General features: G+C 41.3%; 1 pseudogene; it reads left to right on the plus strand.

Annotated features, from left to right (window-relative positions):
- The window catches only part of LOC139160366 (zinc finger protein 420-like), a 49336-nt pseudogene that overhangs the window by 18330 nt on the left and 9548 nt on the right, over nucleotides 1–21458 (plus strand).

Below are 21458 nucleotides of genomic sequence, written 5' to 3' on the forward strand. Positions count from 1 at the left end.
TAAATAGTAGGGAGGAGAGGACTGACCCCTGAGGCACCCCACAAGGGAGAAACCTCGAGGTCCACCTCTAACCCCCCACTAACACTGACTGTGATCGGCCAGAGAGGTAGGAGCAGAACCACTGCAGAAGAGTGCCCCCCACTCCCAACCCCTCCAGCCATCGCAGAAGGATACCATGGTCGATGGTATCGAAAGCCACTGAGAGGTCAAGGAACACCAAGCCAGAGGCTAAACCCCTTTCCCGGGCCCGCCAGAGACCATCCATCAGCGCGACCAAAGCAGTTTCCATGCTGTAGCCGGGCCTGAATCCTGACTGTGGAGGGCCTAGATAATCGGCTTCTTCAAAGGACCACTGGAGCTGGAGCAACACCATCTTCTCAACAACCTTCCCCATGAAGGGAAGGTTGGAGCCTGTACGGTAGTTGTTAAGTACATCGGGGTCCAGGGAGGGCCTCTTGAGGAGGGGGTGCACAAGTGCCTCCTTGGCTCTAGTAGCCACTCCTCCCTGCCTTCACATCAGGGTCACCATCAGGAATTTTGGGGCCCCATACAGCCTAAATGGCGGGGGGGGGCCCCCGCCATTTTAAAACTAGTAGTACTTTATTTTGTGACATACCAATTACGTATTAAATTTACCTTCCACAAAAAAAATTAAACCCTGCCCTGTTGCAGAACTTAGAGCACATAGAACTCTGCACATAGAACACAGTACATAGATTTCCTCAAGATTCACAGACTCAAACTGATCCCAAATAATCTTGGAAGATAATGTATCTATCTCAACTGGACCTATTCAGCTAATGTCCAACAGCAAAAGTAGTTTTATCCTCCATATAACTTAAGAACTCTTCCAGCCTGGATTTATTCAACAGGGATATACAGTCACCTGCACATTTACATGCTATTGTTAACACCATAAGTGTATTGAATTATTTTTTCTCCATGTAATTGTGTCTGATTCTTGGACACTTCCTGGACAAGTACTTGCAGGGGGTTTTGGCAAGGTTTTTCATAAGTTGTTTGTTATTGCTTCCTTCCCAGGACTGAAAAAATGACTGTTCCAAGGTCACCCTGCTCATAGTGTTTTGCTTTGCTATCTAGTTTGATACCTTAAAACCACTATTACAACAATGAAGCAATGGAATTACAGTTCAACACATAGGGTATTAGCTAGCAGAAACATGGACTAGATCAGTGTTTCCCAACCTTGGCCATTTGAAGATATCTGGACTTCAACTCCCAGAATTCCCCAGCCAGCATTGCTGGCTGGGGAATTCTGGGAGTTGAAGTCCAAATATCTTCAAGTGGCGAAGGTTGGGAAACACTGGACTACATGACCTTTGTTTCTTCAAACAGGTTTTATGCTTTTTTAAAGAAATAGCTCTTGAAGAAAGCTCTCATTTTAGCTTATTATGATTGCAATATACTGTATTGTACTAAATTATAGCTTATAGTCTTTTGCATTTTTCTGCAGAGCTTTTAAGAAAAACATAGAAACTAGAAATGAAATGTTAAGACGCTGCTGATGGGTTTTAAAATATGCTCTTCCAAATTATAACAAGGATATTTCTTCAATCTAATCTTAGAAAGGAAGACTTCAGTTAGTGATAGAGAGTAAAAGCACGCCTTACTTTTCAAAAATTTTGGTACAAATAGAATTAGGAATGTGCAGCTCATTTTGGCTGCAATTATAAAGGAACAGTGATAATAGTTACTCATATAGGTAATTGCAAAAATGAAGCTGGAAAACATTCTCTTTTGCTTTTCAATGACTTTTTTCATATCATTTGAATGTTTATTTATGCAGAATCCTGTTGTAGAATAAACATAATTTCCATCATTCGCCACCAAGATCTTTATTAAACAAATGTATATGGCTGCTGGATTCACACATGACTCACTTATCCTTTGCAATTATTTTCTGATAAAAAGATGACTTGCTCTGATTCTGCAATAGCAAAGATGCTAAAATGAAGTTGAATTGTTTTGGTTTTTGAGGAAGAATATGTAAGATAATTTTTAGATTCTAAGTGATTTATTTCAACTATTTCCTAGTAGGAGAAGAAGCATGCTGGGGGAGTTAAGTCTAGTTTGACTTTTGGTAAAGTATCAATAATGGGGATAGTTTACTGAATTTTTAGCATTGCTATTTTTAACTAAAGTAAATTAGGGGTTGAATTCTGGGAATAAGAATTACTGATGACACACTATTTCGAGGCCATGTATTCATCAGTAATTCAGCCACAGTCTATCTTATCGCTGTTTGGTTTTTTCACCCCAGGGGAAAAAAACGGGTTGAATTTACCCTTACAGGACATGCATTGATAATGATCTTTTCTTTTGATGTTTTACATTTGAACCTTAACCTGTTTAACCCATTTATCTGCAATTACCCCCATCGCTGATATCTCAAAGTAATTATCTTTTTCCAGGAATCGCTCTTTCTTTTTTTTTTACTTGAGATGGTTTCGTCAACTTCTATCAGGGCATCACACACACTCCACCCCACCCCCACCGCGCTTTGTTTTTGCTTAAGCACTCCGCCACAGGATCACCTGGCTTTTCTCCATTTACCATTGGTTGCATCGGCCAGGGGGCGATTTAAGGGGAGGGGGGATAGAGGTGTGGCCATCTGAGCAGCTCCGAGGCATAGCCCCCGCCTATGGTAATTCGACTCCCTCGCTGTCCTCTGGGAACGTGACGTTAAAAGCGGAGGACTCACCTTTTGGGCAGCGCTGTGAGGGAAGGCATGCGGGTTTATTTTTTTTAGTGTCAAGTTGTGAGAAAGTTTTTTTTTTTAAAAAAATATTTTTCACATTTCGGAACCGCCCCTCTCCCACTTCTCAAACTGGTCAGGGGAAAACTGCTGTGCCGTCTCTCCTGACACCATTTGGTGTTTTCTGAGGTGGAGGTTAAAGAGAGATCGCAGCAGGTCTCGCGCGGTTTCCGCTTTCGGTCACCTTCCCCTGCTGTTGGTCCCGTTTCACACTAACGACCATCCTGATGGCCCCGGCATATGGTGAGTGAGCGGCCTCCGACACTCAATATTCATGTGCCGGCCCGGATGAGGCGAGCGCCCGGCCGCCCAAGCCTCGTTCCCCAACGCCGCATCGCCGCCACCCCGAAGGGGCTCCTACCTTCGCCGCACGCTTTATTCTGGGAACGGGAGGACGCGCTGCCAAAGGCTCCATCGGGGCTTCGAGTCCTGCCTCGCGAGGGCCAGAGGGCGCGCCTTTTTCGTTGGTGAGGCAGGCGGCAGGCAAGAGAGTGTCGGTACTGCGCATGTGCGAGGAGCAGCTCACTGGGCACAAATTACTGCAGGTGCCAGGAGGCCGGCCGGCCGGGCCCCCCTCATGGCCGGGCCCGTCACGCCATTCCCAGTAGTACCGCCCTATCGGCGGCCCTGCTTCACATATCAGGGGGTTTTCCAAAGCCCACCTGCCCATTGATTTTCTCAAGATACTGAGGGCCTTTTGATTGTGAATGGATTAATAGATCCAGAAGGAAGAGTGTTTTGATGATGGTTGGCTGCATGGCTGGCTGGGTGTTTGGAAGTTCAGTTGATCCAGAAAGAAGCTGTGCTTATTTAACCTAAATGGCACTGAAAACCCTACAGAATCATTCAAGATAGCCACTTATCTTAGTGTGTATGTTTGCTTTCGGAATACATAGGAAATATCCTGCAGTCCCTCCTCATTCTGTTTTGTACTTTTTCTTCCCTTTCAGGAGGGTCTTCTGCTCTTTAAGGAGGTGGCTGTTTATTTCTCAGAGGAGGAGTGGTCTCAGCTGGATCCTCACCAAAAAGCTCTGCATCGGGAAGTCATGCTGGAGAATTATAAGAATGTGGCCTCTCTTGGTAAGGGTTTTCTATTCTCCAGTCAGAGAGTTCAGAAAGCCATTTTGTAGTGAATGAGAGTAAAATTGAGATGAAAAAATTAATGCTTATACAGTGATCCCTCGATTACCGCAGGGGTTACGTTCCAAGACCTCCCGCGATAATCGATTTTCCGCGATATAGCGGCGCGGAAGTAAAAACACCATTTTTGGCTATGGACAGCCAAAAACTACCCCTCTCACCAGCTTTCTTCGGACACGGGTCGTCCTGCAGCAGCGCTGGCAGCCACCGTTCCCCGTAGGCACCCGCCCGCCCGCCGCCCGCCCACCGTTCACCCGCCCGCCCGCGGGCGAAGAGAAAGAAAACAAGAGAGGGAAAGTGAGAAGAAGAGAGAGAGCAAGAGGGGGAGAGATAGAGAAAGAGAGAGAATGACAGGAAAGAAAGAGAAAGAGACAGACAAGTGATTCTTGGTGATGACGTATGACGTCATCGGGTGGGAAAAACCGTGGTATAGAAAAAAAACCGCGGAGTATTTTTGAATTATTAGTTTTGAAAAACCGTGGTATAGCGTTTCGCGAAAATCGAGACCGCGAAAATCGAGGGATCACTGTATTTTAATTTTGCTTGTAAAGCCTGCCCCTATCATTTTTGCAAATATTTTTCAATTTATAGATAGTTCAGCTTGAAAACTGCAAACATTTTGGTATATTTGGTGTTGGATTACTAGTTTGAACATTTCTGAACATAATGAAAAGAAAATTGAACTCAAAAAATTGATGATTATTTGTTTATTTTTCTCTTAAAAGGGCCACCCCACCCCCCATTTTTTCAAGCATGCCGCATAAATTTTTCTAGGCCCCTAATTCTGAATATTTTCAATAACTTTGGCATTGATGTACTAAAATGAACATTTCTGAACATAATGAAATGAAAATTGAACTGAAAGAAATGATGCTTATTTGTTTATTTTGCTCAGAAAAGGCCCCCACCAGGCTGTGCTCAACTTTTTCAGTTTATATACAAATTATGCTGTTCATTTCAAAATTACATACTTGTTTTTAATAAAATGGATTTCTTTCATAAAATTAGTTGTCTGGCCATCATGTACTTGCTTTTCAAAAGGATATTCCAAATATTTTCAGCCAAATCTATATAAAAACTTAAAATAATGGCACACAGCAAGGCCGAGGGGTGCTGGCCCTTTTCTGAGCAAAATAAACAAATAAGCATCATTTTTTTCAGTTCATTTCTATTTTTCTTATCATCAGGAATGTTTAATTTATTATATCAATACCAAAGGGGGGATTTTCTTTTGAGATTTGTAGCCTAAAAAAAAATAAACTGAGAAAAGTGCTCCAAATCATGGGGGGGGGGGGGCTTTTCTGAGCAAAATAAGCAAATAAGCATCAGTTTTCCAGTTCAATTTTCATATCATTATGTTCAGAAATGTTCAATCTAGTTTCCCAGTGAAAATAAATTTCAAAAACGTTGGAACTGGCAAGCTAAAAAAAATAAAATAAAGTGGCAATGATTGCACACAGCAAAAATATGGTTTGGGCTTTCTGAGTGAAATAAAAATATAAGCACCAATTTGAAACCGTGGGGAATATTTTTCTGATAATCAGCAATGTCCAATTTAGTAAATCAATCCCAACGGTATCAAAAATATTTTGGATTTGGAGCCTAAAAAAAAAAGTAAAGTGAAACAGATTGCACACAGCCGTGGGGGTGGGAGGCGCTACGTCTGAGCAAAATAAATAAGCATCAATTTTTTCAGTTCAATTTTCATATCATTATGTTCAGAAATGTTCAACCTAGTACAGTATTTCAATGCAAAATGTTTTAATAATATTTTGATTTTGGAGCCTGAAATATATATATATATTGAAATAATTGCACACAGCGGAGGGGGGGGTCATTTATGAGCAAAATAATCAAATTAGCATCTATTTTTTCAGTTCAATTTTCATATCATTATGTTCAGAAAAGTTCAAATTAGTATCCCAGTGAAAAAGGTTTCAAAAAAGTTGGAACTGGCAGGTTAAAAAAATTTTAAAGTGAAAATGATTGCACACAGTCGGGGGGGGGGGGGAGTGGGAGGCCTTATTTCTGAGCAAAAAACCCCAATAAGCATAACCTTTTTCAGTTTATTTCTACTTTTGTAATGATCAGGGATATTCAAAAAAGTGATCCAACACAAAAAGGTAAAAAAAGTTTGAAGTGTCATCCTGAACTAGATAAAAATGAACAAAAATGCACAAAAATGCTAGGGGCGGGCTTTTACGAATGAAATAAACAAATGAGCATTAGTTTTTCCTCTCAATTTCACTTTCATTGTGTTCAGAAAGGTTCAAATTAGAATCCCAGTGAAAAAAGTTTCCCAAAAGACCAAATTTAAGTACCTAAAATAAACCTTTTTTGGTCCCAGTTGTATACAACCCGAACATTACAAGTGTGACTTTTTTTGCCCAGCCAAAACTACCCCCCGCCCCAAAAAATACCCCTAAAATCATACAAAATCATGAAATTTCAAATTCGAGATAAGCAAGGCAAATTTTTTACAGGGTCTCAAACATGGCTTTGGGTTACATACGACCCGAACAGAACAGCAGAGTTTTTAATGTCATTAGTCAGTTCTTATGAAAAGCTCTCTAAAAAGATATCCCCTCCTCAGAGGGAGAAGGAAAAGTTCTGTTTTTCTACGGCTCTTTAGTAGGAAATAGATCTGTGGCATTCTGCGTAAATATATACTATTCAATTTGTTTTTATATTTATATTTTAACATTTTAGCGACAAAGTAATTTCTTAGTTGGAGGGAATGGCAAACTCCATCATGCAGATTTCAACTATTTTGGACGATGTGCTTCCATATCATTCAACCTTTTTGATTTAATGTCTGTTTCAAGATTTTACACCACATACATAGAGATATTATAATTTCTATACCATGCCAGTATAAGAATGAAAAAAGGGAGTATATATAGAATTTGGCACAATACCTAAATGCAATTAAAATGACTTCTGACAGAGTGATCTTTTCCGCTAACCTTTCTCTCATTTTCATTTTTCTTTCTTTTTCAAGGTGATAATGAGAATTACAGTAAATTCTCTGGAGAACCAATCAAAGCGTTTGGACAAGGAGTTGTAAGGAAGAAACTTGCAATTCAAACAGAATCCCAAAGGCAGGAAAGAAATCTGTCAAATAACTTGAAAAAGGAAAGCTCATTTTCGATTGTTGCTCAGATGCAGGAATTTACTGATCAACGAGGAAAACGAAGGAAGAAATATATTGGGAAAGGTGCAAGACACGTCAAAGACACATTAGATGTCAATGGACCCTGTCCATCACAAGCCAAAGAAAGAGCCAATCTATGCAAAGGCAAAGAGAAAAATTGCATATTCACACTTTCTGAAGAAAATGAGTCTCTTGAGTCACAAAAAGGTTTTCACATTGATGAGACATCAAATAAATGCAATCAACATGGAAAGAATAAAAGGATCCACACAGGGGAGAAGCCATATAAATGCATGGAGTGTGGAAAGAATTTCAGAACAAGCGGTGATCTTACATCCCATCAAAGGATCCACACAGGGGAGAAGCCATATAAATGCATGGAGTGTGGAAAGAGCTTCTCAACAAGCGGTAATCTTACACACCATAGAACGATCCATACTGGGGAGAAGCCATATAAATGCATGGAGTGTGGAAAGGACTTCAGAACAAGCAACCAACTTACATCCCATCAAAGGATCCACACAGGGAAGAAGCCATATAAATGCATGGAGTGTGGAAAGGACTTCAGAACAAGCAACCAACTTACATCCCATCAAAGGATCCACACAGGGAAGAAGCCATATAAATGCATGGAGTGTGGAAAGGACTTCAGAACAAGCAGTGATCTTACAACCCATCAAAGGATCCATACTGGGGAGAAGCCATATAAATGCATGGAGTGTGGAAAGAGCTTCTCAATAAGCGGTGATCTTACAACCCATCAAAGGATCCATACTGGGGAGAAGCCATATAAATGCATGGAGTGTGGAAAGGACTTCAGAAGAAGCAACCAACTTATATGCCATCAAAGGATCCACACAGGGGAGAAGCCATATAAATGCGTGGAGTGTGGAAAGAACTTCTCAATGAGCAGTAATCTTTCACGCCATCAAAGTATCCACAGGGAAGGAGCCATATAAATGCATGGAATGTTGAGAAAGTACTCCAGCACACTCCATAGTCTTTTTACCAGCTTTACTTTTTGTCCAGCTTCTGTCCACCTAGCAGTTTTAAAACATGTAAAAATGCAAGTGTCGGTGAAATCCTAAGTTCTGAATCATGCATACATCACTCTCAAAGATGAAAAATTTCCTAGAATGATACGGTCTGTTTTGTCCTCGTTACACATGACTTTGTATGCAGCTTGACATGCAACTAAACCCAACTACCCTCCAATAAAACAGACCCTGTGGGTAGATCTAGATGCTTTATTAAATGAACAGGATGGCTGAAACTGGACAAATAGAAATACAGGTATTCCTCGAGGTACGAACCTAATGGAGCCTGTCCATTAGGTTCGTATCACAAAAAATGTCAGATGAAAAATAATAACAATAATAATAATAATAATAATAATTTATTAGATTTGTATGCTGCCCCTCTCCGAAGACTCGGGGCGGCTCACAACAATAATAAACAGTATATAGTAAACAAATCTAATATTGAAAAGAAGAAAAAATATCTAAAAGCCCATTATATAAAACCATACAACACAAGCATACCATACATAAAACTATATAAGCCTGGGGGAAATCTTTCAATTCCTCCATGCCTGGCGGTATAGGTGGGTCTTAAGCAATTTACGAAAGACGAAGGTGGGGGCAGTTCTAATCTCTGGGGGGAGTTGATTCCAGAGGGCTGGGGCCGCCACAGAGAAGGCTCTTCCCCTGGGGCCCACCAGACGACATTGTTTAGTCGATGGGACCCAGAGAATGCCAACTCTGTGGGACCTTATCAGCCACTGGGATTCGCGCGGCAGAAGACGGTCTCGGAGGTATTCTGGTCCGATGCCATGTAGGGCTTTATAAGTATTACCAACACTTTGAATTGTGACCGGAAACTGGTCGGCAGCCAGTGCAAGCCACCGAGTGTTGGAGCAATGTGGGCGAACCTAGGTAAGCCCACAATCTGATTCAATTTAGAAATTTATAAAATTAAATTCATTAATTGAATCAAATGGCTTGTTAAATGAATGAAATATCTCATTTCCTGCAACTGATCAGTTGTTTCCACCACTGATTAGATGATTCTGATTTCTGACAGAAATTAGTTGTTAGGAACTTAATGCCAGTACTTTAAATACAATGCTATTTACTAAACTATAACATTGCCAAAATCTTCCCAATCAAGGAGCCCTCTCCTGGCCCGCCATGGGAAATGCATGATATAAAATATTTATGTAAATAAAATGATTTTGAAGTTTCTTTGGCAAGGGAAGAAAGTGAGGATTCATATAAAAATGTTATAAGATGCAAGACTTAGAGGTGGATTTGGACTTCCAAATTGGGAGCTATATTATCATTCTGCAGTATTGACATGGATGAGAAAACGGATTTTGTTAAGAAATACAAGACTTTTGACTTTGGAGTGACATGGTTTATAGATAGGATGGCACGCATTTATATGGCATAGAAGAAAAAAAATACATGCCTATTTCCCAAGACATTGTATAGGGTGTTGGGAAAGATTGAAAGAGAAACTGTTCTGTCCTGTGCTGGCCCTAATAATTAGATGTACACAAATTGTCTAATTTATAACAGGATTTAATATATATAAAAGTTCCAACAGAGTCATTCCGTGTCAAGTGGACCAATTTTAAAGATCATCCCCACCTCACCATCTCAGATTTTGATGAAATTTGGCATATAGTTTCTTTATGACATAAAACTATGCTGTGCAAAATTTTAGAGGATTGAAGCTGTCCCACACGATCTAACAGGGCACCAAAACCCGTTAAGTACCAACTTTGAACTCTTATATTTTTTAAACAACTTGAAGGAAAGTGCTACAAATTGGAAGTCCTCATTGCAGTTGTGTACTTAGTAGACCTGCCAAAAATCAGCCTGAAAGGCCAAGTAGTTTTGAAACTACAGCAGCCTGAAGATTGCTATAAATTCATTTTTCAGGATTTTTTTGCAAAATTTGAGCCTGAACCATGGAAAAAGTAAGAGGACTAGGTACATGGGTTTTTTGACACTTTATAAAGCCTTACAAGGTTTGCAGGTTCTCCAAATATCTCCAACATACCACTACTGCTGCTGTGTTTACAGCTTCTAGAAGTTGGCCCAAAATGTCATTTTTGCCGACTCAGCATTTTGCAACCCTTTATTTGAGGTCTCTTAGAACTCCCAAATTTTGGTTTTTTGAACTAAACTTTTGCACAGCGTAATTCTATATCATACAGAAATTATGTGTCAAATTTCATCAAAATCTGAGATGGTGAAGTGGGGACCACTGGTCCACTTCACACGGAAAGACCCAACAATTTATCCTTTGGCTAAAATCCCAGAGCAAATATAACAGTGTAAGAGTTAGTAGTTGTAGACAGAGTTCCTAGATGAAGTCCTCAATAAATTAACTGGAGGAGCCAAAAACATTAGCAAAACCAAGAAAGTAACTGTTTAAATCCAAAATTGAAAAACAAGAGACTATACAAACTATACAAGAAACGGTGTTGTTTCCCTGCAACAAGGTGGGGCATGCCACACCCTTAAATAGTGTGAGGTCATGACCCAATGACCCAACAGCATTACCTCTTCCAGCCAATCAGGTGTCTCTCTTCCTTGACCTTTCCACTCTGACATCTAAAAGAGGTTCCATCTCTGCCTCTGATTTGCTGAGCCCTGAACCTGTGTGTCATCTGCTGATTGGATGAGCCTTGGACATGCTGTGTCATTCCTGACAGGAAGTGCTGTAGGCCTTGGCCCCTCATCACTGTCCCTGTCGGGTGCTGAAACCATCACAGAAACATTATCTGAAAATACCATTTTGGTTATCTATAACGAAAGCACAACTTCACCCAAGTAGACTTATATTGGAGAAATGTTCCAGGGATAAAGATGGATTGGTATGGGAGAATCCAGTCACGATACAATAAGGATGTTAAAACAGAGGGTATTAATTTAGAAATGACAGAATTAGATGACATACTCACAGGAAGAGATGAAAGATCAATTGAAAATTTATATAATTATTTACTGGGTATTGATTCAGAGCATGAATAAGTGAGAGACACAATGATAAAATGGGCACGAAATTTCAGCCATACTATAGAACTGGATTTTTGTGAGTGGGCCATGTCTGGCTCAGCTGGTCAGGGATTTTGAGGATCAAGAGACAATTTTGACGATCAACAAAACTGTACTGTTGTGTTTCGCTATATTATTATTATTATTATTATTATTATTATTATTATTATTATTATTATTAATTGGATTTGTATGCCATCCCTCTCCGCAGACTCGGGGCGGCTAACAACGATAAAAAACAGCATGTACAATCCAATTAATAAAACAACTAAAAACCCTTATAATAAAAACCAAACATACACACAAACATACCATGCATAACTTGTAATGGCCTAGGGGGAAAGAATATCTTAACTCCCCCATGCCTGGCGATAAAGGTGGGTCTTGAGTAATTTGCGAAAGACAAGGAGGGTGGGGGCCATTCTAATCTCTGGGGGGAGTTGATTCCAGAGGGCCGGGGCCACCACAGAGAAGGCTCTTCCCCTGGGGCACGCCAAATGACATTGTTTGGTCGACGGGACCCGGAGAAGGCCAACTCTGTAGGACCTTATCGGTCGCTGGGATTCATGCGGTAGAAGGCGGTTCCGGATGTATTCTTGCCCTATGCCATGTAGGGATTTAAAGGTCATTACCAACACTTTGAATTGTGACCGTGCAGGCCACGTAGTGTTTCAGAAACGTGGGCGAATCTAGGGAGCCCCATAATGAAGTTTCTGAACACTTTTCAAAGGTAGCCCATGTAGAGAGCGTTGCAGTAATCGAACCTCGAGGTGATGAGGGCATGAGTGACTGTGAGCAATGACTCCCTGCCCAAATAGGGCCGCAACTGGTGCACCAGGTGAACCTGGGCAAACGCCCTCGCCACAGCCGAAAGATGATATTCCAATGTCAACTGTGGATCGAGGAGGACGCCCAAGTTGCAAACCCTCTCTGAGTGGATCAGTAGTATATGTTGTGAGGCGCCCCAAGACCATGGATAGGGGTGGCATACAAGTCCAATAAATAAATAAATAAATAAAGGAATACTGGCATCTCAGGCCACTGTTCTTGCCATCTGATACCGAGAGTGAAAGTGAAGGGGAGTTAGAGACTGGAGAACCACCAGAGACTGTAGTACCCCCAGTTATGTTATTGAGTGAGTCAGAGGATGAGGGGGAATTAGTAGACCTCTACACGGGGCTACCTTTGAAAAGTGTTCGGAAACTTCAGATTGTGCATAATGCAGCTGCAAGAGCAATCATGGTCTTCCTAAGGTATGCCCATGTTACACCAACACTCTGCAGTCTGCATTGGTTGCCGATCAGTTTCCGGTCATGATTCAAAGTGTTGTTTATGACCTATAAAGCCCTTCATGGCTTCGGGCCAGAATATCTCCGGGACCACCTTCTGCCGCACGAATCCCAGTGACCAGTTAGGTCTCACAGAGTTGGCCTTCTCCAGGTCCCGTCGACTAAACCAGTGTTTCCCAACCGGTGTGCCGCGAGACACGATCAGGTGTGCCGCGAAGCTCCTAGGGAAGCTCCAGCTGGGCGGGGCGCTGCCGGTGCCTCCGACCTGGAGCTCCCACTCGCAGCTGTCCCCCGGCTCCTGCCCGATACCGCTGTTTCCGGTGCTCTCCTGCTGGGCCCCAAAGAAGGAAGGCGGGAAAAAGAAGCGCTTCATTCTTCACCCCTCCTTTTTCCCGCCTTCCTTCTTTGGGGCCCAGCAGGAGAGCACCAGAAACAGCAGCATCGGGCAGGAGCCGGGGGACAGCTGTGAGTGGGATCTCCAGGTTGGAGGCACCGGCAGCGCCCCGCCCAGCTGGAGCTTCCCTGGCGTCGGCAGCAAGTGTCCTTTGGGGCCCGACGGGAGGGCACTGGCGGTGGGAGCGGGAGGGTACCGGCTGCAGTGGTTCCAGGCAGTCGCGGGGAGATGGCAGCGGCAAGAGGGAGCTCCAGGGTGGAGGCACCGACGGTGGCGGTTGGACATGCTGCTGGACGCCGTACATGCTGGCGCTGCAAGGCTGGCATATACGGCATGCAGCAGCACGTCCAGCTGCCGCCGTCAGGGCACACGCTCGCAGTCAGGTGAGAGAGAGAGAAAGAAAGAGAGACATAGCAAGAGAGGCAGAGAGAGAGAGAGAGAGAGACATAGCAAGAGGCAGAGAGAGAGAGACAGCAAGAGAGGCAGAGAGAGTGTGAGAGAGACATAGCAAGAGTGACACAGAGAGAGACATAGCAAGAGAGACAAGAAAAAGAGAGAGAGAGCAAGGGAAAGAGAAAGACATAGATGAAGGGAAGGAGGGAGAGAAAGAGAGCAAAAAAGAGAGGAAGAAAGAAAGAGGGATGGAGAGAGAGAAAGAAGGGAAGGAAGGAAGAGAGAGAAAGAGGGAAAAATAGAGCAAAAGGGAGGAAGAGAGAGATTTTTTTGTCCAAACTTTTCTTTAGCGCCCCCCCTCCCCCCGTTCAATGTTCCCCAGGATTTCGAAAATATGAATAATGTGCCGCGGTTCAAAAACGGTTGGGAAACACTGGACTAAACAATATTGTTTGGCTGGACCCAGGGGAAGAGCCTTCTCTGGAGGCCCTGACCCTCTGGAACCAGCTTCCCCCAGAGATTAGAACTGCCCCCACCCTCCTCGCCTTTCGTAAGCTCCTTAAAACCCACCTCTGTCGTGAGGCATGGGGGAATTGAGATATTCCTTTCCCCCTAGGCCTATACAATTTATGCATGGTATGTTTGTTTGTATTTTTGGTTTTTAATAAGGGTTTTTAATTATTTTAAATATTAGATTTGTCATATGCTGTTTTATTATTGTTAGCTGCCCCGAATCTATGGAGAGGGACGGCATACAAATCTAATAAATAAATAAATAAAATCTCTTCTATCCCTATATCTTTTTTCTATTCTCTCATTGATTATTTCATCCTATACTCTCTCTTCTATTCTTTCTCTAATTCTATTTCCTTGAAGGTGTCCTCTATTACCTTCATTGTGTATTATTGTGTATTGGACTAAATAAATAAATAAGAAATATGTTTGCAAAGAAGAGGCAAGATAGGATGTCTACATTCTCATTGTGTGCTGGATGACATTAACTAGGTTTTGATCCCCTGCAGTTCAGTTTGTCTTACGAAGGTAATAAACCAGCATCCTAAACCAGGGTCAGTTGACTGGCATTTCATTTTATCTGAACTGAGGTTTCATGCTATGTTGTACATTTTTAAAAAGCAAGTCTCCCCTTGTGAGTAAAAAGAAATTTCAATAATCCAAAATGCCAAATCTAATGAATTTTCTTGATGGAAGACATCATTTTACCAGCTCAGAAAATACATAGAAACATAGAAGACTGATGGCAGAAAAAGACCTCATGGTCCATCTAGTCTGCCCTTATACTATTTCCTGTATTTTATCTTAGGATGGATATATGTTTATCCAAGGCATGTTTAAATTCAGTTACTGTGGATTTACCAACCATGTCTACTGGAAGTTTGTTCCAAGGATCTACTACTCTTTCAGTGAAATAATATTTTCTCATGTTGCTTTTGATCTTTCCCCCAACTAACTTCAGATTGTGTCCCCTTGTTGGGGGTGACTTGGAAGAGGGGAGTTTGGCAGACAGCCCAGGAGCAGATCAATCATCCTTATCATCCCTGGATTCTGAACAAGAACTTATGACACATCCACGCATGCATAGAGTGATGCATATTTTTATTTATTTTATTTATTTATTTTGTCCTATACACAATACATATTGAAGAGAATAGACATGAAGTATTATATATAAAGAGAAGATATAAAAATAGAGGAGAAGATATATGAAGGAAGAAAAGATATATGATATATGAGATAAGGAGAGACAATTGGACAGGGGACGAAAGGCAGGCTAGTGCACTTATGTACGCCCCTTACTGACCTCTTAGGAACCTGGAGAGGTCAATCGTGGATAGTCTAAGGGAGAAATGTTGGGGGTTAGGAGTTGACACTACTGAGTCCGGTAATGAGTTCCACACTTCGACAACTCGATTGCTAAAGTCATATTTTTTACAGTCAAGTTTGGAGCGATTAATATTAAGTTTGAATTTGTTGCGTGCTCTTGTGTTGTTGCGGTTGAAGCTGAAGTAGTCATTGACACCCAGGACGTTGCAGCATATGATTTTGTGGGCAATACTAAGATCGTGTTTTGGGCATCGTAGTTCTAAGCTTTCTAGACCTAGGATTGATAATCTGCTTTCGTAGGGTATTCTGTTTAGAGTGGAGGAGTGAAGGACTCTTCTGGTGAAGTATCTTTGGACATTTTCTAGGGTGTTGATGTCCGAGATATGGTATGGATTCCAGACAGATGAACTCTATGCAAGGATGGGTCTGGCAAAAGGTTTGTAGGCTCTGGTGAGTAGTGTGAGATTGCCAGAGCAGAAGCTGCGTAGGATCAGGTTAACAACTCTAGAAGCCTTTTTGGCGATATTGTTGCAGTGGGCTTTAGCACTTAGGTCATTTGATATTAGTATTCCAAGGTCTTTTACTGAGTGGGGGTTGGCTATGAGATTTTGTTTATTCAGTTTATATATGAGGTTTGGATTCTTTTTGCCGATGTGGAAGCTAGAGCATTTGTTGGTTGATATTTGAAGTTGCCAGATGTTAGACCAATCTGAGACAAAGTCGAGGTCTTTTTGGAGAGTAGATGTGTTGTACTGGTGTTGAATAGTTTTACATCCTCCGAGAAAAGAGGAGAGATCAACTGAAGGATTATTACAGGAGATAAGTAAGGCCACCTGTGGTTGGGTGGGGCTGCTGTAATTAGTGCTGCAGATAAATGAGCAGCCTGCTGGTTTAGCCTCATGGCAGTTTAGCTGATTCATAGTTTCACCAAGATCGTGGTTTTTGCTGTTCAAGATTGTATGTGGATTTTCTGGACTTTAGAATTGGACTCAATTTCCCAGTTATTGGGTAAGAAATTGGATTGCATTTAACCTGTGCCTTGTGTGTACCAGAAAATCCCTTTGACCTTTAAAAAGGGATCTGTTTCTGTTTTTCTGTTGATAGACTTCTGGATTTTCCTTCTATCCTGTGGTGTGTGTCTTTCTGGACTAATTACCCTGTAATTACGGTTGGGACACGCCAGATAGGGAGGAAGGGAGGAGAGAGAAAGAGAGAAATAGAAAGGGAAGGAAAGAGAGAGAGAGGGAGGGAAGGAGAGAGAGTGAAAGGGAGGAAGAGAGAAAGGAGAGAAATAGTGAGAGGGAGGAAAGGAGGGGAAGAGAGAGAAAGAAAGAAATAGGGAGGGAGAAAGTGGAAGGAAGGGAAAGAGAGAAAGAAAGGGGAAGGGAGGGAGAGAAAGAGAAATAAAGAGAAAGGGAGGAAGAGAAAGGAAGAGAAAATGAAATAGAAAGGGAGGGAGGAAGAAAGAGAGGGAGGGAAGGAGGGAGAAAGAAATAGGGAAGAAGGGAGAGAAAATAGAAAGGGAGGAAGAGAGAGAAAAAGAGACTTTTTTTTCTCCATATAGACCAAATTTTTAATCCCCACCCCAGTCAATGGTGTCCCTCTTTACCAATGTTAAAATCTGGTCACTTTAGGGAAGGGAGGGAAATGGAGGGGAATGTTATGAAACATTGAAGAAAAACTGGTAAACAGAAGTATAATAGGTGCAAAATTAGACTATTGGCAGTGATGGGCTCCGGTAGCAAAATTTGGAGCTCCACCCCAGACCCCCCAATTTGCACTGAAAGATGTTGAAACAAAATGCATAAGCCACACCCACAGTGTGGTAGTAAAAATTTTGGTAGCCCATCACTGGCTATTGGCCTGATTTATTGGATAGAAACGTATAACTTCACATCTTTCTATGATTCATGGTATATGTATGGGCGCATATATGGAGATTCTGGAAAAAAAATAAAAGCTTTTCTTAAAAAAAAAAAGGTAATGCACCATTGCTCCGCTCTTTGCATGAGACTCTTCCGTGCACAGAAAATCCACGGGGGGGGGGGGGGGGGGCTTCAGCTTTGAGAGGCTCTTACAAGTTGAGAAGGAAATGACATCATTGAGTTTTTGCCTTTCTAGGATGCTGGACACTCTCTCCCTTTTTAACCCTTTATCTTGAAGATCCAGAAGTGGGGGAAGTAGGTGTGTCTCTGTGGATTATGTGTGGGTGGGTGGATGTCCTTCCCGTAGAAAGGGAGGCGGAGGGTTCTCACTCCCAGAAAGGAAACAAGAGACATGTGGCTCATCCAGGTTCAGTTTGTTCAGTTTTAGGAGTGGGAGACACCCACCCCCAAACCCCAATCCAGAACTGCTGAGAACCTGGTGAATCCCACCTCTGTTCTGTTTCAACAGTCTTTCCAAACAGTCTCCAGCCTCCATTTATTTATTGGAAACAAACCAGATAGATATTTCTTCCAATAAATGAAAGCATTTGGAGATGCACAATTTTCCTTGCATTAATTTAAACTGGAAAAGGCCCTTCCGGTGCTCAGTGGAATCCACGGGAAGATCTCAGCAAGAACTGGGCAGAAGATTTATTTATTTATCTATTTTGTCCAATACACAATGAGGGTTTTAGTGGGTCATACATACATACATACATACATACATACACACACACACACAAACACACAGACACACACACACACACAGTATATGTATATATACACATAGTAAAATACAGGATGATGGTTATAGAGGAGATACTCATAGTAAAATATATCTAAGAAAGAATAGAAAAGATAAAGTAATAGAACATATCAATGAAAGAATAGAAGAAGAGATATAGGAATAGGAGAAAGGTATAGGGGATATAGGAGAGCAATAGGACAGGGGACGGAAGGCACTCTAGTGCATTTGTACTCGCCCCTTACTGACCTCTTAGGAATCTGGATAGGTCAACCATAGATAAATCTAAGGGTAAAGTGTTGGGAGTTTGGGGATGACACTATGGAGTCCGGTAATGAGTTCCACGCTTCGACAACTCGGTTACTGAAGTCATATTTTTTACAGTCCAGTTTGGAGCGGTTAATATTAAGTTTAAATCTGTTGTGTGCTCTTGTGTTGTTGTGGTTGAAGCTGAAGTAGTCGCCAACAGGCAGGACATTGCAGCATATGATCTTGTGGGCAATACTTAGATCTTGTTTAAGGCATCTTAGTTCTAAGCTTTCTAGGCCCAGGATTGTACGTCTAGTTTCGTAGGGTATTCTGTTTCGAGTGGGGGAGTGAAGGGCTCTTTTGGTGAAGTATCTTTGGACTTTTTCAAGGGTGTTAATGTCTGAGATGCGATATGGGTTCCAAACAGATGAGCTTTATTCGAGGATGGGTCTGGCAAAAGTTTTGTAAACTCTGCTAAGTAGTGTGATATTGCCAGAGCAGAAGCTACATAGGATTAGGTTTACAACTCTAGAAGCCTTCTTGCCTATGTTGTTGCAGTGGGCTTTGGCGAGCTGGGTGCGGGAGTGTGGAGCAGAGATCAGCTCCCAAGCGGTGGCCCTGGTGGAAGGCTTCCTCCTGAGCCAGGAGGAGAAGGAGAAGGAGGAGCAGGTGAGTTGCAGGTGAGAGGACTTCCTCTTGGGACTCCTGAAAAAATTGAATATAATAAACAATATATTTACATTCGTGTATCCTTTTCATAATTTTATTAAGATTAGAATCATAGAATCATAGAGTTGGAAGGGACCCCCAGGGTCATTGGGTCCAGCCCCCTGCTCAATGCAGGATTCATTAAACCATCCCAGAAAGATGACTTTCCAGTCTCTGTTTGACGACCTCCAGTGAAGGCGAGCTCACCACCTCCTGTGGCAAACTGTTCCACCGGCTTATCACCCTTACTGATAGAAAGTTTTTTCCGATATCTAATCTAAATCTACTCCCTTGCAGTTTTATTCTATTGTTTCTAGTCCTTCCATGTGCTAATGAGAACAATGCTGATCCCTCTGCTCTGTGACAGCCCTTCAGATATTTGTAGACAGCTATCAAGTCTCCTCTGAGTCTTCTCTTTTGCAGACTAAACATCCCTAGATCCTTTAACCGTTAACCGTTCCTCATAGGACATGGTTTCCAGACCACTCACTATCCTCGTAACTCTCCTTTCAACTTGCCCTAGTTTATCAATGTCCTTTTTAAATTGGGCCCCCCAGAACTGAACACAGTATTCCAAGTGTGTCCGTACCAAAGTACTGTAGAGAGGAATAATTACTCCACGTGAGTGAGATTCTATGCTTCTCTTGATGCATCCCAGGATGGTGTTTGCCTTTTTTGCAGCTGCTTCACACTGTTGACTCATGTTTAATCTGTGATCCACCAATACACTCAGGTCCTTCTCACCTGTGCTGTTGCTCAGAACTATTCCTCCCATTCTATATGTGTTGTTTTTATTATTTTTGCCCAGATGTAGGATCTTGCATTTCTCTCTCTTAAATACCATTCTGTTAGTTTCAGCCCATTGTTCAAGCTTGTCTAGATCTTTTTGAATCCTATCTCTATCTTGTTCAGTATTAGCAACACTGCCTAGATTTGTGTCATCAGCAAATTTGATAAGTTTCCCTTCAATTTCCCTTCATTTAGATCATTTACAAATATGGTAAATAGCACTGGGCCTAGGACAAATGCTTGTGGCACTCCACTTGAAACATTCTTCCAATTGGATGTGAAACCATTTATTACCACTCTTTGAGTGAGATCACTAAGCCAGTTTTGAATCCATCTAACTGTTCTTTTGTCAATCCCATACTTGACCATTTTTTCAATATGGATGGTATGAGATACTTTGTCAAATGCTTTACTGAAGTCAAGATATACCACATCTACTGCATTTCCCTGATCAACCCATTTGGTAATTCTATCATAGAAAGAAATTAAATTAGACTGGCATGACTTGTTTGTTACAAATCCATGTTGGCTCTGGTTAATTACTGCATTCCTATCCAAGTGCTGGCACACATGCTGCTTCATGACTTGTTGAAGGAGCTTTCCTGGTATTGAAGTCAGATTCACAGGCCTGATTATTGAGATATAAAACAGAAAAATGAAAAAAGTAGGAAATGGGGGGAGGGAGGAAGGGAAAGGAAAGAAGTATAGATGAAAGGGAGGGGAAAGAAAGAAAATCATTGATTTTTTTTTGCAGTCACATAAAATGGTAACATTACTGACTCAATGTTTTACTTTTACATATTTAATATACTAGCAAACTCCTTAACAACAAACTTACGTAATGAGCAAAATTCAGTCAAGATTTTTTTCCTTATTAAGAATAAAACCGAGCAGTGGTTCCAAAGTAGAAAGAAAGTTGAGCGTGGTCTTTTCTTTAACTAAAGCACTTGATTTTGCCATCGCTGCTAGTTCCGATCAGTTTTTCTAACAACTTCTACATTGCGGCAATTAAAGTATCCTTCAACTTGTATGCATAGAGCATTTTTGCTGCTCTTGACATATATAACATATTGTTTTTCAATCTCTTTGGGTATTAAACCTAAAAGAAATGATTTTGGTTTGATTTTCATACGCAATTTGAAAATCTCCTGCAGTAAAATATAAATCTTACCCTTGTATTTCTTTGCTTTGGCAAAGTCCATCAAAATTGATAAAAAGTTCCTTTTTTACATTTAAATTTAAAACTTGTATTTGAAATTTCTTTATATATCTTTGGTAATTTATCAGTGTTTAGGAGAAAGATACATCATTTTATAAAAGATTATTTTAAATTATAAAATTAATACATAGAAATATAGAAGACTGACGGCAGAAAAAGACCTCATGGTCCATCTAGTCTGCCCTTATACTATTTCCTGTATTTCATCTTACAACGGATATATGTTTATCCCAGGCATGTTTAAATTCAGTTACTGTGGATTTACCAACCACATCAGCTGGAAGTTTGTTCCAAGGATCTACTACTCTTTCAGTGAAATAATATTTTCTCACGTTGCTTTTGATCTTTCTCCTAACCAACTTCAGATTGTGTCCCCTTGTTCTTGTGTTCACTTTCCTGTTAAAAACACTTCCCTCCTGAACCTTATTTAACCCTTTAACCCTTTAACATATTTAAATGTTTCGATCATGTCCCCCCTTTTCCTTCTGTCCTCCAAACTATACAGATTGAGTTCATTAAGTCTTTCCTGATACGTTTTATGCTTAAGACCTTCCATCATTCTTGTAGCCCATCTTTGGACCCGTTTAATTTTGTCAATTGAGGTCTCCAGAACTGCACACAGTATTCCAAATGTGGTCTCACCAGCGCTCTATATAAGGGGATCACAATCTCCCTCTTCCTGATTAGGTACAGGTACATACAAATTTTAAACTCTTCAACATCATGTCTTCTCCTTGTTCTGGCATTATATTATACACAAAATCTTTG

Source organism: Erythrolamprus reginae, chromosome 2 (assembly GCF_031021105.1).
Source record: "Erythrolamprus reginae isolate rEryReg1 chromosome 2, rEryReg1.hap1, whole genome shotgun sequence".
In the NCBI taxonomy this organism is placed as follows: Eukaryota; Metazoa; Chordata; class Lepidosauria; order Squamata; family Dipsadidae; genus Erythrolamprus; species Erythrolamprus reginae.